The sequence below is a fragment of the Ictalurus punctatus genome, unplaced genomic scaffold (genome assembly GCF_001660625.3).
Source record: "Ictalurus punctatus breed USDA103 unplaced genomic scaffold, Coco_2.0 Super-Scaffold_100056, whole genome shotgun sequence".
Lineage (NCBI taxonomy): Eukaryota > Metazoa > Chordata > Actinopteri > Siluriformes > Ictaluridae > Ictalurus > Ictalurus punctatus.
The window spans coordinates 2,508,802-2,535,945 of NW_026521088.1; the positions used below are offsets into that span (position 1 = coordinate 2,508,802).

Below are 27,144 nucleotides of genomic sequence, written 5' to 3' on the forward strand. Positions count from 1 at the left end.
GCAGCAGTGTTTAGCAAGCACAAATCTGCACTATCAAGTGTTTTCTGGTTTCTAGCTTATTGTGAAATCAGACTACTAATTATACCTTGCTTTTGAAGCTAGCCCTTTGTGCACAAAAATGTAAATAATAAAGAGTAGGTAGAACAGGTAGAATCACTATCATCAGGGAGAGCAGATTAATATCTGTACACATTGATGCAGTAACATAACTCCAGACATAGCAGACGACCACTGATGAATGATAAACATTTTATTCCTGAGAAAATTCCCATCCTTCCACTTCCAAGCTTAAAAAGAGGAAGAAAAAAAGAAGAAGAAAAAACCCAGGTCAGCATGGAGTGCCACAAACACAGCATGGCTTTTTCACTTTAAAGGGCTTGAAATCAAATGGAAACACAGGAATAATTCATGATGTGGATAAATAAATTGAACATCTTGTGCATGTGTTGGGGTTACTTTTACACATGTTCCCCCACTCTGACATCCTCTCTGATTTGTTCAATCATATTGTAATGATTTTCCATTTCCTCTTCACTGTAATGGAGGAATAACAAGTTACACATGATACAAAAATCATGTACAACTTGATTAATATTTCACTTAAACCTCCCCTTTTGTGTAAACATCTAACAGTGATGCAACAGATGAACTCATCGTGAGCTTATAGTGTTGAATGATTCAAGAATTTATCGTAAGAAATTACTGAGGAATGTGCAGATGCATTTTCCCTAGATACTCATCAGTGCAATTTTCCAAAACTGACCATAAGATGACAACAAAACACAATCCTTAACCTTTCCTTCCTAAGAGACTTGGCATTATTTTATGTGCAGCAGAGCAGACATATAACACAAAGAAAAAAGGTTAAATATACACAGTTTGAATCATTTGAATATTACTGGTTCACTACAGACAAGGTGTTCTGGCTTCTTTACCTTCAGTTCTGTTACAAAAGGATTAGTCTTACATGTTCTGATAGAAAGTGTGACCTATTGTACCTTTAAAATATAGACTTCAGCCATCAAGATTCATAAATAGAAAACTTGCCAGACAGAGCAGTTTCATCAGGCACTGCACAAAAACTCAATAATGCCAGCTACAGAGAGGGCATATAGAGCCTTCTTTAATATCCTGGCTGGAGAAAAACTATTTCACCTTGTGTTTTGGCCATGTGCTGAAATTGTTCTAGTAACATTTGGAGCAGTGGGTCATATGAAGTCAAACTAGGGATTTAGAGCCAAGCAAACAAAGCTTGTTCAAGTATAAAACACCACTAGACCAGTGGTTCATCTATCAAAGTGTGCATACACGTTCATAGAAAGCGCAAGTACACACAAGAAAATTTTGTATCTTTGTATGCTTGTATCTTTCTCATTTGTAAGTCGCTTTGGATAAAAGCGTTTGCTAAGTGAATGAATGTAAATATATATATATATATATATATATATATATATATATATATATATATATATATATATGTGTGTGTGTGTGTGTGTGTGTGTGTGTGTGTGTGTGTGAGAGAGAGAGAGAGAGAGAGAGAGAGAGAGAGAGAGAAATATATAAGTAAGTTTTTACTAAAACAGTCTTCTAACTCGTTTTAAACAAACACATTATAATAATATTTAGTACTGTGCATACAGTGTTAAATAGTTATATTTATAGTTTGTTACAAAAATACTAATAGATTGCCTCTTTTTATGTATACAGATAGAAGTTCTTATGCTACTTGTGTACAGCGTTTGATGCCTTATGCGTGACGAAAGAAAAAGGTTTTTGACTTTTTTCACACACGGAACAGCTCTTTTTCTAGACATGTGGGTGGCTCTTAAAAGAGCCGTTGTATTCGCGTCGTTCGGTGTTAGAGCGTTTAACCGCCGAAGCCGTACTGGGTGCGTCCCTGGCGTTTCAGGGCGTACACCACATCCATGGCGGTCACGGTCTTTCTCTTAGCATGCTCGGTGTATGTGACGGCGTCGCGGATCACGTTCTCCAGGAACACTTTCAGCACACCGCGAGTCTCTTCATAGATCAGACCAGAAATACGCTTTACACCACCACGCCGAGCCAGACGGCGAATAGCCGGCTTGGTAATCCCCTGGATGTTATCGCGAAGCACCTTACGGTGACGCTTAGCGCCTCCTTTGCCGAGTCCTTTACCACCCGATATGACAAAATCATATTCAGAAAGAAAGAAAAAAAAAACTTACATAGTCAAGGTACAATTACACGCAAATAGAGTCCCACACTGAAGAGTCTTTAAACCAAGATGTGCTGCTTTTTAGTCTTCTTAGTTCTTTTTGAATGTCTTTGAATATAATATCACTGCATATAAACGTTTGATTTATAGTCATTTTGGTTCTTGTTTTCCAGAGTTTAGATTTAGTCAAACATATTATGAACCAAATGAAGTCATGCTGAGTCTTGCTACAATTTTCTTTAAAAATGCCATAGAAAATTGAGTTCATATTTATTTCTATATTAAGACCAACGATTTTTATTTTATCCCATGTTTCTTTAGAGCGATAACACTCTAACAGGAAATGTTCGAGTGTTTCCTCTTCATTACAGTTAGGCATCGGGCATTTACTGGTTTTTACAAAACAGCTCCATTTCACACCGGCTCTTACTGGGAGCCTTCTTACAGCGACTAACCAAGTTGTATCTCTCAGGTGTTCAGATAGGATTTTATTCTGTAAGTTTTGGAGACATTCTTTGTTTTGGTCTTCCTCCAAATTTCTGAAAGCCACAGGGTTACTATAAACTCGATCAACAATTAAAAGATATATTTCTTTGCTCGAGTCTTCCACCCAATCGATGTTTAGATCTTTAAATTGGTTAGTGAAGTCGGAAAACATCAGCTTATAATACGGAATTCCTTTCCTCGATGGACCTTGCTGCGGGGGTTTCCTCCGGGTACTCCGGTTTCCTCCCCCAGTCCAAACACATGCATGGTAGGCTGATTGGCATGTCCAAAGCATCCATAGTGTATGAATGGGTGTGTGTGATTGTGCCCTGTGATGGATTGGCACCCTGTCCAGGGTGTACCCCGCCTTGTGCCCAATGTTCCCTGGGATAGGCTCCAGGTTCCCCGTCACCCTGAAGAGGATAATAAGTATAGAAGATGGATGGATGGACGAACGCTTCAAGGTTAATTATTTGTCATGCTATACCTGCAAATAGACGATGTACTGAGTGATTACGATTAAAATAATTTACGGCTGCAACAACTAATCGATAATAATCAATTATGAAAACCTTCGGCAATGAATGTCATTATCGATTAGTTGGTCTGCTGACGTCACGGATGGCGTTTATGTATGACGTCGCTTTCATGAAAACACAGGTGCAAAACAGATAACCCGGCGGTAAAAAAAAAGTGTGCGTCCCAAGTCATCTAAGGCATGGGAGCATTTTACATTAAATGCAGCAAAGATGGTAACGTGCATGTTCTTCAAAGTGGAGTTTGTGTGACGCGGGAGTACCACAGTGATGTACGAGCACATGAAACGAAAACACGTTGGTGTCATGGACGCTGATGGAACATCAGCACGGTAAGCAAAAACCTGAGTAATATCCACATTATATGAAGATGTGAAAATGGTGTAGTCTAGTTTAATTCCATGCTATTGTGTAAAAAGCTTTGTTTACTAACTTCGGGACAGTCACACTAGATGTATTTTGTCTCGAGCATCAGGTTGTGCAGCATATTGATGGATTAAAATCGCGCTACCATAGAAACAGGTTAAATTAAACACGGTGTGAACAAAGTCAAGCAGTCAATCTAAAGGCAGGTGATAACAGCAGCAGTAAAAGATTTTGTAGTCACTGTAGTGGTTTTCATCGAATACTTATGCGTTAGTGTATAATTGTTCCTGTCCTTTTAAACAAGCCTGTTAGCTTGCTGCGTTTCTCTGTGTGTCTGCTACAGTTAACTTTGATCTGTTTTTCAAATGCCATCTACTGCGGCTCTACTATGTTATATAAATTAACAGAATAAATTAACAGAATGAATTATATATTTGAGATATATTTGGTTTATATTGTCACATCTGAAGTACAGCATGTCTGTGTAAAAGAAATTTAGCAAAAAATGGTTAAAACATGTATAAATTATATATTATTTAGATCTCTTATATTAATCATGGTTGCCATCAGCAATTATCATTATAAACAATGAAAATATTAATTTACATATAAATTGCTTCTTGCATACTCAATTGCTGTTTTTTAAATTTATTTATTTCAGAAAGAAACAGCTCTCCATGAGTGAATTTGTTCAGAGGAGAAATCCCCCATGCACTAAAACTAAATTTTTACCTTTGTTTTTGATTATTTATATTTTGGGTATTATTTAAAGTTTTGCTGCTTAAAACTGGACAAACTGTAGACAAATGACCAATGTTTGAAAGGTTTAAATGTAAAAATTAAAGATTATATTAGTAAAACTATATGTGCCTTTTGCATTTTTTTTTTAAAAGTCCACACACAAATACCCTGAGGGTATTGGGGGGTTATTTTATTATAATAAACAAAATCTAATTGAAAAAAAGTTTAGTTAAAAAAAATCAGATTAATCAATTATCAAAATAATCATTAGTTGCAGCCCTACAATAATTAAAGAACAATACATCATACTTTTTGAGCCTATGAATATAAACCTGCAATTCCCTTCAAGCCATCATTACTGTATGAGTTGATCTTATAGAAAATTAAAGAGCACCCATTATGGCTTTGAAACGTGCCTAATTTTGTTTTAAAGGTCTCGTACAATAGATTTATATGCATCCAAGGTAAAAAAATAAAATAAAATAGTGTGAGGGTTTGATGTGCTCATAATTTATATTGCAACATTACCTTTTTTCCACCCAGTGTCAAAAACGACTCGTTAAATGATCCATTCTAAAAGTTTCACTCTAAACTCCTCCTTTCAGAGACCAGGGATTTTTATTACAAATCTATGTAGGTTAGTACAGGAAGTAAGTCTGGAATTACTAACGACTCGTTTCAGTTCTTGAGAATCAGTTCCTTCTTTTGTGGGTTAATAACTCCGTTTGTCGTACGCTTTGATTTTTGAAACTTTTAAACATAATAGGTGCACTTTAAAATAAAAAAAGAATCAAGACTTATAAAAAGGTACATCTTACATACTGTACAAACCATATATTCAGCAGAACCTTTTTGTTTCAAAGTAACTGACAAGTGATGAACATTTAGCACATAGCTGGAGGGATATTAGTGATTATGGATCTTCGGGGAAAAAACAGGATTTGAACTCTAAAATGATTGACAGGAGGCACATCCAAACACAAACAAGCTTTCCAGACCAGAAGTCTATTTTTTTTAAACAGGTTTTCTAAGTGACTTGATGCACTTTTGCTAAGGCCACAACTTAATCCATTATTTTTATCATGTTCTACATATCTCCCAGGTTATTTGTACAAGTGAAAAATAAATAAATAAATAAAACTATTGCACCTTTAAAGGAAGATGAACAATGCGCTCATTTTTTTACTTTACAGTCCCCACAAAGCAACTTTGAGAGCTGTGATTTGATTCTGTATGACGACGTATTTCTTTTTGAAACAGGAAATAAGAGTGGTGGCATGTTGAAGTGTTACACAACAGCTAACAGTGTTTGGGATACGCCCAGCTCTGAAGAACATTGATGCTAATGAGCTGCTACTGTTGAGCAAGACCCGCCTCAAGACCCACACATTCCTACACATTCTAGAGAGCATTTAATTGGACGAACACAAGTCTAGTGCATGTTGAAGCATTAAAATTGTATAATTTTTCCCCAGAAGTGACTTTTTAAATTATTATTTTTTAACTATGGTATTGGAGGCCATAACGGATACAAAAACATCTCGAAACACCAGTTTTGATTTCAGGAGCAGCAATTTCAAGACTTTACCAGAACAATCCAGAAAATATATGAAAGATAAAAATCTAAAGATTTTATAGCCAAAATCAAAAAAGAATACAAACAAGTATAAAATTAAATTCATTTGACCTGAAATGTGAACAGAACTCCCATCCAAGCCCTAAAACTAGATAAAGAGAACCCAATTAAACAAATGCATTATAGTTTTCACATTTATTCACTGAGCACAATTACCCAACATTAAACACCTTTGCTGAAAAAATTATGTAAACTTTTGATTTCAGTAACTGGTGTGAGACGTTTGAGCAGCAATAACTTGAAGCAAACATTTCCGATGACTCAATCCTGCACAATGGGTTTGAGGAATTTTGGCTCACTCCTCCTGCTTCAACTCAATGATGCTGGCAGGCTTCTTTGCACGAACTGCTCTTTTTAGGTCCTTCCACAACATTTCTATTGGGTTAAGGTCTGACTTGGCCATTCCAAATTGTTCAATTTCTTCTGCTTTAACCATTTCTCTGTAGACGTATTTGTGTGCTTAAGGTCGTTGTCTCTGCTGCAAGGCCCACTTACAGTTAAGCTTGAGTTCACAGACAGATACCCTGACATTCTACTGGTACAATCTAGGATTCGTAGGTCCATCAGTAATGGCAAGCTGGTTCGGACCCAAAGCAGCCCCAAACCATAATGCTGCCACCCCCATGCTTCACGGTTGGGATGAAGTTCTTATGTTGGGATGCTATTTTCGGTTTGCATCAAACAATGATTTTCAATTAAAGCAAGAAGTTCTGTTCTGGACTCATCTGTCCATAGAACATTCTTCCAGTAGGCTCCTGGCATATCCACATGGATTTGAGCAAACTTCAGACAGGCATACTTTCTTTTATGGAAAGTAGTGGCCTGTAGGTTCTGAGATGTTACCCTTAGGTTCTTTATACTTACTGTGATATTATTCACCACACCCTTGGAGTGATCTTTTTTTGCTGGACGCCCAGTCCTCGGGAGAGTAACAGTGGTGCTGAATTTCCTGCATGTGTATGTCATTTACCCCACAGTGGATTGGTGGAAGCCAAACTCTTTAGAAATGGCTCTGTAATCCTTTCCAAGCCGGTGAGCATTGACAACTCTCTTTTGCTGAGGTCCTCAGGAATGTCCTTTGATCGAGGCAGGGCACACTTCCATAAACCCGTGTGGTGAAGACCAGACTTTGATGGTGAAGATGCAAGTTAATGTTCTTGAGACATGGGCGGGCCTAATTGCCATTCCCTTGATTGAAACGCCTGACTTCAATCAGCCCCATTTAAATGAACTCGTACTCCTAGACTTCACATTCCTTTTCCTACAAAGATATTTAACGCTGGATCATTTTTGCTTAATAAATAACTGTAAAAACTACTGTTTGTTTTGCATCTGTTGTTAACCGGGTTCTCTTTTACCTAGTTTAAGGACTTGGATGAAGATCTGATCAGGTTTCAGGTCAAATGTATGGAGAAATACAGAAAACTGTAAACGTTAAACTTTCTAGCCGCACAGTAGCTGTAGATCAAATGAGTCATATTTGCTTGCAGTATAAGTAGGTTGCTTATTTGCTTGCAGCCGCTCACGTTTTTGTGGTAGGAAATCGTGTTATTGACACGGAGCTGTCGATGCATGTATGTTTAGACCAGGCATGGGCAAACTACGGCCTGAGGGTCATATACGGCCTGTTGGGCTTTTTAATCCGGCTTTAATCCGAACTTGTCCAAATTATATGATTAAACCTCAGTGTGGTGTATTACTCTCTACTTCACTTTTTCGCTTTGCCCTTTGAGCCCTTCTGTAAAAATGAGTGGACCAAAGAAAAGAAAAGTGGACAGTGAGTGCCGAGTGTTTAATAAGGAGTGGACAACAAAATATTTTTTCACTGAAGTCCGATCAACGGTTGTATGCCTGATATGCCAAGAAACTGTTGCGGTTTTCAGAGAATACAATATCAGCCGTCACTTTGCCACGAAGCATTGCCAACTACGCTAGCAAGCAGTCAACGCAAGAACGGGCGGCTACGGTCAGAGGTTGACGGATAATTTACAGACTCAGCAAAAAAATTTTCAGCAACAAACTGCGATTCAAGAGTGAAGTACCAAGGCAAGTTTTTTGCTGGCATTCAAATTAGCAAAGGCTAGCAAGCCTTTCTCCGAAGGTGAGTTTTTGAAAGAATGCATGGTAGAGAGAGCAGTTCTCCTGTGTCCGGAGAGCAAATTAAATTTTGAAAAAATCAGTTCATCACACAGGACTGTGACTTGCCGTGTGGAACTAATTGACGAAGATATCGCCAGCGAATTAAACAAAAAGAGGGAGTCTTTTAAGTTATATTCACGAGCACTGGATGAAAGTAACGACATAAGACACTGCTCAGCTCCTAATTTTATCCGAAGGATTAACGACAGTTTTGAGATAACGGAGGAGTTTTTGACCATGGAGTCCCTGAAAGGAAAAAGGCGGGGAGAGGACTTGTATAACCAGGTGTCTGCTGTCATCAAGAGAATGAAGATACCTTGGAGTAAACTTGCCAATGTCACCACGGATGGATCGGCAAATTTAACTGGAAAAAACACTGGGCTATTGAAAAGAATCCAGGACAAAGTGAAGGAACCCTGTGCAGGATGCAAAGTGAACCCTGAGCAGGATGTTTTCCTTCACTGCATCATTCATCAGGAATCTCTGTGTAAGTCTATATTGCAGCTTCATCATGTTGTGAATCCAGTCGTAAAACTTGTTAACTTTATACGAGCAAGGGGACTTCAGCATCGTCAGTTTCTTAAGTTCCTGGAGGAAACTGATGCGGATCACCAGGACCCCTCTACCACTCTCGGATCCGCTGGTTAAGTTTGGGCAAAGTGTTTCAACGAGTGTGGGAGCTCAAAGAGGAAATTATCGCATTTTTGGAGTTATTTTGGAAATCCGACTAATTTTCTGAGCTAAGCGACAACAACTGGCTTTGTGACTTTGCGTTTGCTGTGGACATATTTTCACACACGAATGAGCTGAACATCAAGCTACAGGGGAAAGATCAGTTTGTGCACGACATGTACACAAATGTTAGAGCCTTCAAATCCAAGCTGACTTTATTCTCCAGTCAAATTTCAATCAAATCTCTCTTTCATTTCCACACACTAGCCATGGAGAAAGAGGCGTCCCGAAACGTGAAGAAATACAGCAAATCACTGGGCGACCTGCACAGAGAATTCTGCCGTCGGTTCAGCTTTTGTCCTGTCCCCTGTCACAAGACCCTGAAACAGCACCACAGGAGCTGCAATTGGAACTGATCGATCGATCGGAGAAGTTCAACTCTCTTAAACTGAATGACTTTTATGCTTCACTTAATGAAGAGACGTTTCCAAACCTCCGGAGGACGGCACAGAAGATGCTGACATGGTTTGGCTCGACCTACGTATGTGTGCAGACATTCACATATGTCACACATATTGTATGTTTCAGCGAAGCCAGAGGACAGACATAAGCTTAGTAAAGTTGAGGATTGTGTAAAGGACATTAGACATTGGATGTTAATTAACTTCCTTCTGCTTAATTCTGATAAAACAGAAATACTTTTATTAGGCCCACGTGTAGCTAGAAGTATCCTTTCTGATCACATGGTTACTCTGGATGGTCTTTCTGTTTCATCATGTGCAGCAGTTAAAGACCTTGGAGTGATTATTGACTCCAGCCTATCATTTGATGCTCATGTAGATAATATTACTAGGATAGCCTTCTTTCATCTCAGAAATATTTCTAAAATAAGAAACATATTGTCACTACATGATGCGGAAATACTAGTTCATGCATTCGTCACCTCTAGATTAGATTACTGTAATGCCATACTGTCTGGATGTTCCAGTAGGAATATAAATAAGCTCCAATTAGTCCAGAATGCAGCTGCTAGAGTCCTAACTAGAACTAGAAGATACGACCATATCACACCGATATTATCAGTACTGCATTGGCTCCCAGTAAAATCTCGCATTAATTATAAAATACTCTTATTAACCTATAAAGCACTAAACGGTCTCGCGCCACAATATCTAAGCGACCTTTTGGTTTTATATGATCCGCCACGCCTACTTAGATCAAAAGATGCAGGCTATCTGACGGTACCTTGAATAGTGAAGGCTACAGCAGGGGGAAGAGCTTTCTCTTATAGGGCCCCACAGTTATGGAACAGTCTTCCTATTAGTGTTCGGGACTCAGACACAGTCTCAGTGTTTAAGTCTAAGCTTAAAACGTATTTGTTTACTCAAGCCTACCCTGACTAGATTCTGTTCTACTTTCTCCCTCTCTCCTTTCGCCGAGCCCCACACGAATTTATGGAGATACTAGAGATCCTGATCCTTTCAGCCTCTGGATGGAGCTCAAATCTTCTTTAATTCCAGACTGCTGGGACTACGGCTGCTCTTAACACCATACAGACTTCATATAAATCCATAATGAACTTTTTCACAATATCTGTTGTTACCCAGATGAGGATGGGTTCCCTTCTGAGTCGGGTTCCTCTCAAGGTTTCTTCCTCTTAAAACATCTTAGGGAGTTTTTCCTTGCCACCGTCGCCACTCAGTGGCTTGCTCAGTTGGGATAAATTCACACCTTTAATATCTGTATACCGTGTTGATATTTCTGTAAAGCTGCTTTGAGACAATGTCTATTGTAAAAAGCGCTATACAAATAAAATTGAATTGAATTGAATTGAATTGAATTCAGCGTCATGAACATCAACAAAGCCCATCACAGATCCAGGTAACTGACCAACACCGGATCTATCCTGAGAATTGCCACAACAAAACTAACTCCAGAGTTTGATGCACTGGCAAAAAAGGGAGATCAACAACACTGTTCCCACTGAAACTGGACGTGAGTTTCTCTACTGTGTTCTCAAATTAATGCATTTGGGAAACAATTGGTACAATGAGCCTTGCATATTCATGCTTTGCTACCTGTTAAAGGCCAAATCCTTTCATGTAATGGCTTTTACATGTCATTTATATTAGTGCACAGAAACACTCCATCCGTCTGTTCCTGGCCCGGCCCCTCTGTCAAATTTTAGAACCCATTGTGGCCTGCGAGTGTCGTGAATAAAATCAACCTTTTAGCCTAGGTCAAAAACTTCAGAGACAGAGAGTTTAGTAGATGTCAAAAAGTAAATAAAATTTATTGAAAATCAGTAAAGTGTGACAGTCTGCAGAGTGTTTGAATTATGCATACACAAACATGTCTTTATATACCTATCTCCACAGCATAGTCTCTGTAGGTGGGGTTTTGCCTTTCCTCGTTGAAATAGACCAATCTTCTTTTGCCACAATTAAATATTCATGTCTATGTGTTATCTTAAATTTGTGGAACATGCACAGTTAGTTGTTTTTCTTGAAAAGGTTTCATGAGGACATGTTTCTTTTACAAAAAAAAGGTTTCTTTTACACACAGGCTTGTGTGTCTTGACCTTGACGCCCTTATTAGGCCTCAATGAGCATCTGTCTGTCTCTATCGGTTTTCCCCGCTGATATCTACCTCCTTTCCCGAGGCCCTCTCCTAACTTCCTAATTTGTATCTGCCTCAAAGTTATTTACTCACACATGCGAATATCTACTGCCAATTTTTATTGCTGTGGAGACAGGAGACAGCTAATACAGAAGAACAATTGTTGTGCACTGAAACACAGAGTTCATTCAACTCAAATCCACTCAGAATAGAACCTGATCAAACATTGTTCTGTGGATTTAGATTATGCTTCTAACTGTTGATTATACATATAGATTATGTTTTTTAACCAATATTGATTATACGATAATGCTCGAGTAATAATTCTAAATGTTGGTTACATATTGAATTCACTTCATTAACCTATCCAAATGTCAGTTACACAGATTGTTTGCACTTCATAGATATTTTCCATATATTCAAGTGGCAGCTCTTTGTCTTGTGGTGTGAGGAACTTCAGCTAGACCCAGTGAAATGCGCAATAGCTACAGTCCTGGAGTTCTTACAATAATGTTTCTCAGCGGGGTGGGCTCCTTCTACAATCAGGGTTTATGTGGCCACCATTTTGGCCAGTCATGCCCCTGTTGATGGAGTCTCTGTGGGGCAACATCCTCTAACTTCGAGGTTCATGCGTTGTGTCAGGCGGCTGAGGCCGATCTGCAGGCCGATCTGCAGGCCACGCATACCTTCCTGGGACCTTTCTGTGGTCCTGGAAGGTCTGTCAGGTGCCCCATTTGAGCTCTTAGAGTGGATCTACTGTCTCAAGCCGGAGGGCTGATTTATCACCCTTGGCCAGAACTATGGAAACTGTGGGTCTGGCGCCTGAGGGGCCCCAGCTCACAGATTCTATTCTCATGACTGAGATTGTAGAGACCATGTTAAATGCTAGAGCAACATCCACAAGGAAATTGTATGCACTCAAGTGGCAGGCTTTTTTTTTTTTTAAATTTTGGAGCAAAAGTCAGGTCCTCTCTCATTTCAACAGGTCCTCTTGTTATTGAATACACAGCAATCTTCTAAAGGTATTAGGATTTCTCGGAGCAGACATTGTAACAGATAGTTGCAGAGTTTCTTCTGTGTTTTAACTACGACGTCTTAGCCATTATTTTAACACTGAGACACACGACTCCCTTTAATTCGTTAACAGACACATTGTAAAAATTCTGGTCAGCAAAACCCCCAAAAGAACACCTGTGTGTCTCTCTCTCTCACACCCACCCCCGCACACCCACATGGTTATCAGAGGTCATAATTGTACTGCTGGGACATGGGATGTCAAAGCATAGACGAAAGCTTATGTATTTAGCGATAGTTCTGTGTAAGTATCCTCATTGGCGAACCATTTTCTGAAATCTCGTTTATAGTTTAAACAAAATGCACGACTCTTTTAAAACACCGTCTTTAAAAAAGGTTTTTTCACCCTTAAATTAACCTGGTTAGAAGGTAGGATATGTAATACATATTTTCATTTTCTTCAGACATACTGTCACTTCAGTCTCCACAACGAATAACACCGATGGTTTTGACCTTTCTTTCAGTAAAAGAGAACAACGACATCATACAGCCTTGAAGGACTGTAGAAATGTTTTACACATCACAGTGTTTTTCTCAACAACATAGCCAATAAATAGTTCAATTATTTCACAAACCTCAGTCTGTTCATCTCTTGACAGAAGGATTACACATAGATCATACACATAGGGAGCTACACATGCATAACATGTCCAAAATTCTAATACATCTACCACATTCAGTCACCAGGTCTAGTATTTTCTGATAGATTAGTTACACAGACTGATAATTACCACAGAAGTAATTTCAAAAACAAAGATTCACTTAAACCACAAATGTACACATTTGTAGGGATCGTTAAACCCTGAAACACACGACTCGTCCCTTAATTCATTAACATAAACACACTGTAAGCATTCTGGTCAGCAAACCCCCAGGAAACACATGACTCTCTCTCTCTCTCTCTCTCTCTCTCTCTCTCTCTCTCTCTCTCTCTCTCTAACACACCCACACACACGCACGCACACCCCCACACCCACATACACACACACTTCAGATGTGTAGGACACTGTGTATAGGCCTACAAGACATTGCCCGGAAAATGTGTCTTCTAGTTTAAACAAAACTCTCGATTCTTTTAAGCAGCACTTTAAACATTTTACATCCTAAAGGGTTAGGTTTAGAAGGCATGTAATACGCGCGTTTCTTATAAAACACCATCTTTAAAACATTTACCTCCTAAAGGGACCTATTTAGAAGGTATGTAAAAACTTTTTTTTCTTTTCTTTTTTTTTTTTTTTTTACATTTCTTCGGGTATATCAGTGTTTTAGAGTATTTATTTCAGTACATATTTATTCAAAGTCATGCCATTTTCTCAAAAGTGCAATCAATAAAGTTGAATTTATTTCACAAGCTTACATTCTGCTCATTTATGTTCACATTCAACCATCATGTATTTTCTAACAGCGGAGCGATACAAAACAAACCCCCACAATCTAAATTTAATGTGTGGTTGCAAGATAAAAATTCTAATTTATTGAATTAATTAAATATTTAAAGTTGTACACATTATTTTGATGAGTGGTGTTGACATATATGTTGTTATATCAACAATAATGTTGATAATTACATCAACTTAACATTGTGTGTAATTTCTGCGTTAATTGATTTAAAACAAAATTTACGTTGTAGTACATTTACATTTATTCATTTAACAGAGTGTTAGAGGACCTGTAGACTGAACAAATACTAAGGACATTACAATGTGATTATCATTTCACTTACCATTAAATTCTACTAAAGCAATGAATTTGGGGCATGTTCTCAGTTGCGATATGACCAATAGTGGACTCGTGTATAGGCTACACCTGCTAATACATCTGATGGACTATTTTGCACTAGTACACGTAGCTAATGCTAGTCATATTTAGCAGTGTAATTTGAATATCCACTCTTTAGTTTACCGTAGCAGTGGAAAAGAAGGAAAAAGTTTCATTTGACAAATCTGCTCATCTAGAGAGGGCTTTTCATTTGTGCTATAGGAAAGATAAGCATGATTACATTTCTGCTTATTCATGTAAACCTCAACTACATTGTGTAATCTAATTTCATGTATTGATACATTTTTTATTTTATTTTTAAAAATCTTTTGTCATTCGCACACGTAGCCTTCTAGCTCCACAGCCTTTGGACTGTTTATAGTTCTATGAGAGATAAAAGTAGTAGACACAGAGTATTTATTTTTTGTCTATATTGCTCATTTCATTCAGTGCTTTAAAGTCTATAAATCCTGCAGAGATGTTACGTATGAGATTTGTAATGTAAATCACGCTGGATTTTACTTACTATGTTATACAACTTAAAGGCAGTCATTTTTCCTGGTTTAAAAGACTGCATTCTACTGCAGACAATCTAAATGGAGAAACATAATTTTAAAAATGATTGTCAACTTAACAACTTGTGCTCATAATTATGGTAATTTAGTACATAACACTTAAATTCCTTTTAAATAATGTGAAAATAAAGTGCGTTTGTGTGCGTCATATTTTTGTTTGGATGTGTAATACACATGGCCGTACCACGTATAGTAACATTTGTGTCAGGAATGGATGGGACCCCGATTTAACATAACTAGCAACGTTTCTGTCACGAATGGATGTGAACCAGATTTAACATAACTGTATATATTTTATGACCTACCACAGAGAGTTTCATATTCTATGTGAAAAGAAAAAACATGAGTGTGCAACGTGTGTGGGGTGGAAAACACATGGCCGCACCATGTATGGTCACGAATGGATGTGATCCAGATTTAACATAACTATTCATATTTTTATGATCATGACCTTTGATCTAGATATAGAGAGTTAGAATGTGTATCTTTTTGACCTTTGACCTATACCTGTCAAAACTACGGTTACAATATATACAAACTATCTCTCTCTGTCAGCATCTCTCTCGCCGTGCTGCATGTGGAAAGAGTCTGTCTATATATGTACTTGTGTGGGGTGAAAGAGGGGGGTTATGGGATTGCTACAGTGTCCCAAGAGGGCTGGCGGCATTACCAGCGGATAATCAGGGGCTGATTGGAGGGTCAGTGGTTAAGCTCCGTCACTCATCGTTAACAACATCATGTATGAGAACGTGGAAAAAGAAAGATCCGGATTGAGCGACGGTGCAGAACAAAATCTGTATTCGTCTCTCCAAATCAAACAAAGCAACGTTATAAAGCAACAATTTTCATCAAACAGAAACCAGAGAAGAACTCGTTAACTTCCTAACAATCCAACATTGTCAAACACTCACTAATTAAACTGAATACAATGACCAATATCCTGCTCTCTTATTGGTTAACAGCTCTGATCAACTCAAAATCCTACCAATATTCTCACTCAAAGCCTACCATCAGCATTATATCGAATGACATTAACACACTTAACACACAACATGTAGCTCAGAGCTCAGTCTTCAGTTTGCACTAGAGCTACAAGGCTCTAAACTGTCAACAGTGTGGAAAGTGAACGCTTAAATCATCACACACTGGTTTAGAAATCTATCTGTACAAATAAAGAATTTTTATCTGCTAGTAGTAAAGGCATAATGCTTTAGGTTTCATGATGCTAAACCGCTAGATATAAGCTTTACTTGTTAGCTACAGCACATTAGGCTCATAGCTTCAGTGCAAAACTGAAAACCACAACAAACATTTCCTAACTACATTCATAAGAAAGAGAGAAACCAAATGCAGTTTTTAAAGGTCCACGTTCAAGAACACATCTTGCTCCAAGCGAATTACCAGAAACACTGATATTTTGTAACTAAACCCAGAGCGGTGTAGACGTGTGTTTCTCCTGCGTCAGCCTTAGAGGAACTGCGAGACGAACTGGAAGAGTTTGTGTTTGTTCTCGGCCTGGAGGAAAAGAGGACTGATCTCTAGGTACACCGCCTCGCTCTGCCGGTCCTCCATCAGCACCTGGTACAAGAGAAACACACTGTAATCCAGTCTGTACAGGATTTCGGAGGGTTTTTATAATTATTTATATACATTATAAACATTTATTTACTTATATTGTGATTATTGCGGCCCAAAATGCTCGATTTTTCTGTGGCTTTTTTCAAATTTACGTTGTTTTTCACACAAAATTGTTTTGCGCGTTCTTCCGCGGTGATGTTTGTTGGTAAACGAGACCTTTTAGCTGTTACTCATGTTGACGGACATGAATCGAAGAGGAAATCTTGGCCCAGATCTGCAGAAAATCTGCGGTAAGTTTAAAACGTTGCAAGCTGTTCCGAATATTGCGGCGTTTGCTCAATTCTGCTTTCGTTTCTGCGATCGCAAATGGAACCGTGGAAGAAGCTGTTCACAGGATAAACATATTTATGGCACACTTGTACGATATCCTGTGTGAAGTTTACTTGAAGACATGTCGGAGACTCTGAAAACGTGTGAGGAAAGCTTATCTGAGACTGAGTCTGCCATTTGGCAGAAACCCAATACCCTGAGGACAACATCCCCATTGTGAAGCATGGTGGTGGTAACACTACAAAATGTGTATGTGTGTGTGTGTGTGGGGTGGGGTTAGGGGATGGGGTGTGTTGGCTCAAATTTAGCCTATTACCCAAAAACACTTAAAATTCAACTTAGAAGCCAACACTCACATCTACCTCTGAACCCAGTTGGAGATAGAAAAAAATACACCAGCCGTGAGTGAGAAGAAGCAAGGGTCCAGCTTTATTGTTCCATTCCACCACACGAGATCCACACCGATGAGAATTCTCAGAAGTGATCTGATACCCTGAGCTTGAGCTCCAGTATTTATACTGTACTTACACAGTCAATAACCCATATGTTTCAAGAAGAGTATGATCTCACTACCAATAGGGTTAAAAAAGAGCTCATCTACCTTACTATTATGTTCCAGAAAAGGGCTATTCCACTTACACATAGAATCAAAACCAGGGGTTTTCAAATTACACATAGAATCAAAACCCATGGATTTCTAATAACCCAGAAAGTCAAATCCACGGGATTTCAATAACCCAGAGACTCAAAACTAAGGGATTTCAGTAACCCAGAGAATCAAAACCAAGGGATTTGAATAACCCGTAAAATCAAAAGTGGAGAGAGAAAACAATCTAGAGTGACCTTGGTCTTACTATTATCTCACGGGGGGGCAGCTTGACTCAACCACCCTTATAAATGGCTCCTCATGGTTCTCTCTTAACATTAAGGCCTTCCTTGCGAGCCTGCATTTCTAGTTTATAATTTATTTTCATATTTGCTCTATATCTCCATTTTATATATAGTTATACTGCTTGAAAAATGGTTTACTGTACTTCCTACTTCATAATATCATTATATTACCCATCTACTGTTCCACATATCCTATTATTCTGTTTTTTATAGAGTGTATATATATATATATATATATATATATATATATATATAAAATAAGATATTACCCTTATAATATCTTAATATTCCTTTTTATTATTCTTATAAAGTTATTGTAGTATGTGTGAGAGAGAGAGAGTGTGTGTGTGTGTGTTATGTCTACTTGCCCGCCCTTGACTGTACGAGTGTGTGTGTGTGTGTGTGTGTGTGTGTGTGTGTGTGTGTGTGTGTTATCACTCCTCAGCTCATACACTTCTTTTTGACTTTTTGACTAATAAACCATAGTGTATTACTCTTAAAGATCTAAGTAAAGTGTGAATCCAATTCAATATTCAATATCAGTCAATATCCGCCTCACACCGCTTCTGTGTGTCTTGGTGCCCGTCTTTTCTTCTTCTCCCCTTTACTGGATACTAGGTCTCCCTTATGTTTATTTCATGTCATTTTTATCCACAATAGGTGTCAGAAGTTGAAAGGGGGGTGAATACTTAGGAAATGCACTTAAATAATGAGGAAAACAGTCTGAAGAACACTCAGTCGTCAGTATACACTAAGAATTTAGTCAACATTTTTTCTAGGGCACTCTGCACTGCGTTGTGGGGAACACAGCGGTTCTGACAAACCTCTGAGACAAAACAGCGTCACGGCACTGCAGTGATGCCTGTCTGTTAGTTTGCTTTGCCTCAGACTTATTTTGAACTGATCTAATGTTTTGTCTGCTTGTGGGTTGGAAGTCTGTGATAGTTATATAAGTAGATATTTATATAAATCTTCCACACACACACAAACATCATCCATCCATCACAGCACCACTTCTGAAGCAGGGAAAACTTCAGCCACAACAACTACAGGAACTGTTACCATTGCTCGAACGAGAAAGATTCTTATTAACGAACAACTTTTATATGGACAGAAAGATACAGTCCCCTCTGAAACTACTGGGACGACAAGACCAATTCTTTTTCTTTTGCTGTAGACTGAAGACATTTGAGTTTGAGATCAAAAGATGAATATGAGACGAGAGTTTCAGCTTTTATTTCCTGGTATTTACATGTAGAGGTGATAACCGACATAGAACATAGCACGTTTTGTATCACACCAGCCAATTTGTAGGCGAGTAAAAATATTGGAACATGTGACTGAAAGGTGTTTCTTGTTACCCAGGTGTGTCCTGTTAGATTGACTGTTTAAACAATAAATAGCGCTGAACATCTACTCTTAGTTTTGGTTTTAGCCTTCACTTTCACCTGTGAAGACTGCATCTGTTGTTAAAAAGGATAAGCCAACATGAAGATCAGAGAGCTGTCTATGGGAGAAAAGCAAGTCATTTTGAAGCTGGGAAAAGAGGGAAAAAGAATCAGAGGCATTGTTCAAACATTGGAGCATAGCCACTACAACAATATGGAATATCCTGAAAAAGAAAGAAAGCACTGGTGTACTGAGCAGCAGACACCGAATGGATCGGCCAAAGACGACAACAGCAGCTGATGACAGAAACATTGTGAGAGCTATGAAGGAACCCGACAAAACAACAGTTAGTGACATCAACAACAACCTCCACAGGGTAGGGGTGAAGGTCTCAGACACTTTGAGAGCAGAAACACAGGCCATACCACTTGATGCAGTTACTGCAAGCAAGGGATATGCATCAAATATTAAGTGTTATTTATTTTAACTTACTTCAAGACTTGTCTGTTCCTATACATTTCCTTTTTCCAGGAAATAAAAGTTGAACTTTCATCTCATATCTCATTGTTTGATCTCAAACGCAAATGTTTTTGGTGTATAGCACAAACAAATGAATCGTCTGTTCTAATAGTTTCAGAAGGAACTCTATATTAGCAGTTTAAAACAGCATTGAGTACAACGTGGGCCGTTTAAACTTTTCAGCCTTGAAAATCATCAAGAAAGGGGACTGTATATAAGGAAAAGCACCTGATAGCCATTGTGAAATCTGTAAAGTGATGCTTTGGGCCTGATTTGTTGGTGGTGGGGGAGGCGGTGACTAATGTTATCTGTAGTAGAGCCAATACGTTTGCAGGAAATAAAGCACTCCTTAAGAAAAATATTGTTTTATACAGAATCCCCGTATGTTTAAGATCATGACATGATTTAATAAGTGGTGCGCATTTGCACGATGGGTGCCAATACTTTTGGAGCTACCGGTCTGACTCACCGGTATATACCCAGCTGGCAGTAGGTGTGTAAGCTGTAGGCTTGTTTCAGTCAGCTTCTCTTGACCAAGTGCAACATCAAACTCCATCTCTCCTCCTCCACATTCTGCCACCTCACACAGCAAGGCAGAGACAGCACAGGCTGCACACACACACACACACACACACACACACACACACACACACACACACACACACACACAGAGTTCTGATTATTACTACTTACATTATCAAATATGTCTCCTTTACCACTGTTCATCCCTCATTCCTATTGAAGGGGGTGTGGCTTATGAGACAGTCCCAGTGAAGGAGGTGTGGCCTTTGTGTCTCAGTCATAGTGAAGGAGGCATGTCCTGTGTCTCAGTCAAAGTGAAGGAGGCGTGGCCTCTGAACTTTGCATGTTACTGGATTATGTTTGTGGATTACTGTTTGGATTTACCTGCCTGTGTGTCTCTCAATAAAACTGTTCATACTGCACTTGCATCCTACCTTATCTTCATTGCATCACGAAATGTGACAGAATATTCTGCCGTAACATGGATGCAGCAGGAAGACAAGGGAGACATCACGCTACAATGGGAGTAGCAGGACAATACCTTATCGGGAAACGTTCTGATTACTGACCTCAGATTTCTTGTCCGTGCAGTTCCCTCAACGGTACGCCGTTGAACTGCCGCCAGAGACAGCGGGATTGAGCAGCTACCCGCTGGAGTTCCTCTTCAGCTGCCAGGAATATTTCTGCAGCCTGGCGTATCCCAAGCCTACTAAGAGACAGTGGATCGGGTTCTTGGTGTCCAGGTTTTGTGGACCGGCCCGTGACTGGGCGAAGCAGCTGGTGAGCAGAGTCCTCTGCCCTCCAGGATGTCACTCAATTTGCAGAACGTTTTATGGAGGAGTTCACGCAGCCAGGGCAGCTTCATGGTCTGGATTTACTGGGGTGGAGAGTCAATGGACAGCCCCAGCCTGACCTGCCCTTTAAGCTCTATTATGAGGGGATTGACAGGTCAGCCTCCACCGATCTGCTTCAGGTTCCAGCCAATGTGGAGGAGGTGGCACTGACATGCATGTCTGAGGGCTGCAGGAGGGAGACCAAGCTACAATGCCCTACCTGCAAAAAACTGGGTCTCCAGGAAGCATTCTACTGCTCTTCCACTGCAAAGCCCAGTTACTGTCCCAAGTGTCTGTTAACCAGGACAACCAAGCCCTGCTCAAGCCCAAGTCTACTGACACGGCCGACCAAGTTCTGCTCACAGGCAAGTCTACTGATATGGCTGACCAAGTTCTGCTCAAGCCCGAGTCTACCGACACGGCCGACCAAGTTCTGCCATGAATTCCCCTTTAAGCAGCACGCTGTGGAGCATGTGAGCGCGCGTGCACGAGCAGGTGCACCTGCTTTTCCCTTGTTGACAATCGTGACATTTCGACACGTGCATTTGTTATGTTTCTGTTATGTCTCCTCCCCGTTCTGTCATTGGTTGTTGTTTCATGTGTGTCTGAATCGCCCTCAGCCATCAGCCATTACGAGGCTGATTATGTTTGTATATATACCGCGCGCCTCCCAGCACACAGCGCGGAATATTGAGTTGTAGTAGATTAGTTGAGTGTCCTTACGATAGAGAACCAAAGTCACAGTTTCATGGTTCCATTCATAGTCATAGTTCATGTCATGTTTCATGTTTAGGTTCATTAGTTTAGTTCACGCTGGTTTCTCCGCCCCCAGTCCCACGCTATAGTTCATGTTCATGAGAAAGAAAGAAAAAAGAAACATCCACCCAGTGTTTAAAAAACAAAAAATTAAAAATAGAATGTAAATATATAACTGGAGCTTCTGTCAGCATTAGTATAAGACTTAATGTAGTGCACCTACTTATTTTAACTTGGTATGTGTTTGGAAAAAATCAAAAAGCTTTAAAAAGAAAAAAAAAAAAAAGGGCTGGATTGTAAAATTTAAAAAGAAAAAAGAAATTGTGCAGTCCATGGATTATTGCTCTGAAGATAAACAAGAAAAAGAAAAAAGAAGGCACCTATCATGGTGGTCTTTCCCTGATTCAGGATCTGAGGAGATGAAGGAGAGAATAGAACAGACCCAGCACAGAGAAAGGAGAGTCACATTCAAGGGAGAAAAAGCACAGGGAGAAGGCTGGATGAGGTGCATTGTGGGAAGACACGATGGGGACTGGGTCATCTTGGAGGAAAACAAAGCGGTCACACTGATGTAGTCACTCGGTCCACAGTGTTATTGACCTCGTTTTTGTTGGAGTCCAGGCCTTTGGCAGCGTTCAGACCGTTGTGGAGATTCTCCACCACCTTCTTCATGCTCCTCAGCTCTCCGGGGTGCGGCGTGGCCCGTCGCAACAGCGTTCCCTATGACAGAGGAAAAGAAATAAAGAAAACAAGACCATCATTGGAGATACACGAGCTATAGTTATAGACACTTAGTTATTGCTATTCATCACATTCGATCCATCACCGTTATAAAACGGCTCCTTTCCCACGCTGGTCCTGTTACTCGGTTATTGATGAATCATTCATTCCTGGCAATAGTTGAGCGTACATATTTGCTGGTCTATGGTCTGTTTTGTACTGTGTTATCTTTAATTTTTTTTGTGGAGTCACCGAGTTGTCAAGTTATTATTCTGACAGGGTCATGTGATTAGCACGGCAACAGCTGGACTACATTCCGCTAACAATAATAATAATAATAAGAAGAAGAATAATGATAATAATAATAATAATAATAAAGCTAAATGATGAGTGTAGGCACGAGGTCCGTGTATTTAATAACAGAAAGGCTAACTTAGTGCATATTCTGCATTTATAACCTATAGTATCACTATACATACACTCACTGGCCACTTTAAGACAAACACCTGTACAGCTGCACAGCTGTGCAATTATCCAATCAGACAACCATGTGGCAGCAGCACAGTGCATAAAATCATGCAGATATACATCAACGGCTTCAGGAAATGTTCACATCAAACATCTGAATAGGGGGGAAATGTGCTCTCGGCGACTCGGTGGCATGGTTGTTGGTGCCAGACGGGTATTTGCGTATTTCAGAAGCTACTGATCTGCTTGGAATTTCACACCCTCCTGAGTTTATTCAAGATGGTGCAAAAAACCATCGAGTGGCGGAACTAAGAGTGGAAACGGCTTGTTGATGAGCGAGATCAAAAGAGAGCTCGATAGCTAGACTGGGTCGAGCTGAGAAGAAGGCTACCATAAAATGGAAAAAAAAAAAAAATAAAATAAAAAAACATGCCAAACCTGAGAAGACGTCCACATTTTATCTACATGATTTCATGTATTGGATAACTGCATGAATGAGCAGGGATATACCAATGAGTGTATAAATCAGTACTGTACTATTAGAAAACCATTTAAACAATTCTCACAGGTCCCGGTCACATAGCAATACAGGTTTCTGCTCTACTCTTTTCTTACAACAGTGATTCATTCATCACGGAACAGGACAGGGCTATGTTTACAGAACAAGGCCATTTGAATGACTTTACTCCCAACTCTCAGTGTACCACGCCGAGTACAGGATAAAACACCATAGGTGTGCTGTTCCAGATAAATAATCAACGACAGTGACTGAAGGCGAAGTAAGCCCCTAAAGCAAGGTCATAGCTTTAATTACGGATCCAAAATCAGACTCTTAGAGGGCTTTTACACTGGCAGCTCAGTCTGAGCGCGGTTTGTGTGTAATGTGAAAGCTGTCACATGGACCGGGAAGCACAGCGCGGTACCGGACCTGAGACTACCTGAAGGAGGTGGTCCTAGTTCGGTTGCTCTGGAACCGAGCCACGATTCCAGTGAATATGAACGCAAATCGTACTCTGTTCCGCGCTTATTCAGGAAGTAAAGTAACCTGCGCGTGCATTTTAGCTGAGGACGGCATCATTACGACGTAGTCTCCACAACGCACGTGTACCATGAGCGGCAGGGGAATTTGTGAGACACAGAAGAGGTCCACTGCTGCGCATAATATCTGTTGCACCTGCGTTCGAGTGAGTCTGAACCCAGACCAACGGGGGGAACAATCGCACTCTGATTTGGACCGCAGCAAACATGACCCGTGTGACAACTATCATACTCAAAGGCTACCTTATGCTTTATATTCTAATTTTATTAGTTTCCAAGTGTGGTTCATACCACCAGGGTCACTCCCTGTATTAACAAAGGTGAACTGTCAGGAATTTCTTGCCATTGGATTTTGTGTTTATATACTTCGTTATTTTGCTATTTACTGAATGCACTTCATTCATTTAGTCGGGTTTCCAAAAATTCTGACAATCCTGACTCGGCAACCTACAGAGTAATGTCCGAAATCCACAGGCGTGAAAGTTTCCTCACTCAAACTCGGGATTCTGACACTCTGACATAAGCGTTTGCACATTTGCATTTTAATTAATGATACAGTAAACACGTGCATCAAAACCAATCTTATAAATTGGATGGTAGCAGTAGTAAGATAATAGTAATAGTAATAATAGTCCGAGCTGTTATTTCAGTTTAACACGCACGTGCGCGCACACACACATGGAAGCTCAATCAGGCGATAGAGTCCAGCATTTCACAATTCTCTCACCTGTTCATCGTCGTCATCGAGGAATCGGATGGTGCTCATTCTATTCGTGGCTCTGTTGTCCCACGTGTCATCAGCCACATCGTTCACGAGACTCTCCAGAGCACCATAGCGTGCCAGGTTATCAGAACCTACATATACACACACAGACACATTCCACTATCACGTCTCACCTCACCATTCCCAAAATATTTTCCCAAAGCTGAAGGTTAAGCCAAAATAAAGTAACCTCAACTGAAGAGTTCACCTGCGATACCCAGCAAGTAAAAAATGTCAGATTAGGGCTCAGATTATACTCGACTTGTATAAACCCGGACTTATTTAGAGGCTTTGTGCATGAGTGTCTGTGCTCCTGCTCGGTCTCCGTCTCTCCCTCCCTCCTCCCCTCAGTGACCTAGCTTCCATGGGTTTTCCACCCTCACCAGTCCGTGTCACCACAAATGATCATAATCCCTCGGCCTAAACAAGAAAACACAGCTGCTACTCAGAAGAGGTTAAGAATGACAAACTTTCTATTCGTCTTTATCGACACTACGTTTACATTCGTAGGCAAAAATATATATAGATATACGAAATTAATTCTGGTGCACTCTCAGTGCACAGCAGTGGATGTGGTGCCACTTGCCACTGTGGTTAGTGCTTAATAGCCACGAGTGTGGTTAGGCAGAGATGAGCTTCTTTAAGCCATGCAATCCAGCGGGTGTACATAAAACAGCTCAGGTGCAGAGAGAGAACGTGCCAGACAAGATCAGAGATTTTAGGCTCTGTCTACTTATCAAACATTCCAAAAAAATGTATTCTTCTTCTATAAGAATATGTGCTAGACAGGCACAGAGCAAATTAAAATCCTACAAGCCATGCCGTTTAGGGCTCACGTTGAGCAGAGACCTTCTCAAACACAGGAATTCATACATACGGAGTGCTAATGTTTGCATACGCATAGGACAAAATAGCGAAAACAAAGAAATATAAATGATATGGGGGGAAACATTTCGTGAGTTGTTTTTCTTTATTATCAAAAAAAAGAAATGATCAAATGAACTATTTTAAGAATGAATAAGAAGAACTCAGGGTTGCCTCCACCACCAAGAAGTGTAGTCCATTCCTTTAGTCTTATTACTAATCTGTATGGCTCAAACTCAAATACCCTTAAAATACATGCCTCAAAAAGCAAGACCGCTATTGAAGAAAAACTATTTCTGACATTTGACCTTGTTTGGATCAACTCTAAAATCTAATCAGTTCATCTTCTGTGTACAGTCACGATTCTATATAAATCCTCCAAAACATACTACCTCCACCACCTAGTGGCTTTTAATTCCCTCAGTTGTAATATATCGGCTGCCTTGCAGTTCTCCCTGTAGTTCTGGCCTTGTTTCCCACTGAAGTTAAGCAAGGTTGAGCCTGGCCAGTACCTGGATGGGAGACCTACTGGGCAAAACTAAGGTTGCTGCTGGAAGTGGTATTAGTGAGGCCAGCAGGGGGCGCTCACCTTGTGGTCTGTGTGGGGCCTAATGCCCTGCTATAGTGAGGAGGGACACTATACTGTAAAAACAGCACAGTCTTTTGGATGCGACGTTAAACCGAGGTCCTGACTCGCTGTGGTCATTAAATATCCCAGGACACTTCTCGTAAAGGAGTAGGGGTATAAGAAAAAGGCTAGAAAAAGATCTGACAAGTTATCTTGATTGCACTTGCATCGCAAAAAGCCACTATTTTAACAGGAGTGTGTAGACTTTTTATAGCCTCGGTAGATTGGTATACGTGTGCGGCACACACCACACATGCTGTTCCTGGCTTGAAATGCTACGGATTATAATATTCATAATCGAAACAGTACATGATCTATACTTCAGCCTGTACTGTGCTGAAGCAAAAAAAAGTGTTCTTAAGTTTAAAAAAATAATAATAATAAAATTAAATGTTCTAACTGCCACTGAGCACAAGCGAACATATCAATGAAACTTAAGAACCTTATTTGATCATATGCAAAGTCATGTCATTCCTGAGGTAGAACAGGAATAATGCTTTGAAGTGCTTTCTTGCTTGTCCGTTATTAAAATCATCCAGTCATTTTCAGGTTTCAGCTCTGTGCTTCATGCTGGCACTTTCAAGTAACTTTGTAGGCTGAAAGCGATCGCCACTAGAAGCAGGTGTTGGCTCGAATTTAGCCTATTACCCAAAAACATTTAAAATTCAACTTAGAAGCCAATACTCACATCTACCTCTGAGACCAGTTGGAGATAGAAAAAATACACCAGCCGTGAGTGAGAAGAAGCAAGGGTCCAGCTTTATTGTTCCATTCCACCACACGAGATCCACACCGATGAGAATTCTCAGAAGTGATCCCCCATACCCTGAGCTTAAGCTCCAGTATTTATACTGTATTTACACACTAGATAACCCATAGGTTTCCAGAAAAGGCCTATTTCACTTACCCATAGAATTGAAACCAGGGGTTTTACTTTACACATAAAATCAGAACTCAGGCATTTCCAACAACCCAGGAAACAAAAACCCAGTGTTTCTATTTACCTAGGTTTTCAAAAACCAGGGTTCTCTTTTACCTAGGTTTTC

General features: G+C 39.8%; 1 protein-coding gene and 1 long non-coding RNA gene across 2 annotated transcripts in view; both read right to left on the minus strand.

Moving 5' to 3' along the window:
- LOC108261599 (NACHT, LRR and PYD domains-containing protein 3) overlaps positions 1 to 27,144 on the minus strand; it is a 619,868-nt gene that overhangs the window by 561,419 nt on the left and 31,305 nt on the right. The window lies entirely within an intron of this gene.
- On the minus strand, positions 15,571 to 20,766 carry LOC128630450 (uncharacterized). Its single transcript, XR_008394778.1, has 3 exons — positions 20,598 to 20,766; positions 19,976 to 20,115; positions 15,571 to 16,377 (listed from the first exon to the last, which is right to left on the minus strand). It is a non-coding gene; the product is annotated as an uncharacterized LOC128630450 (long non-coding RNA).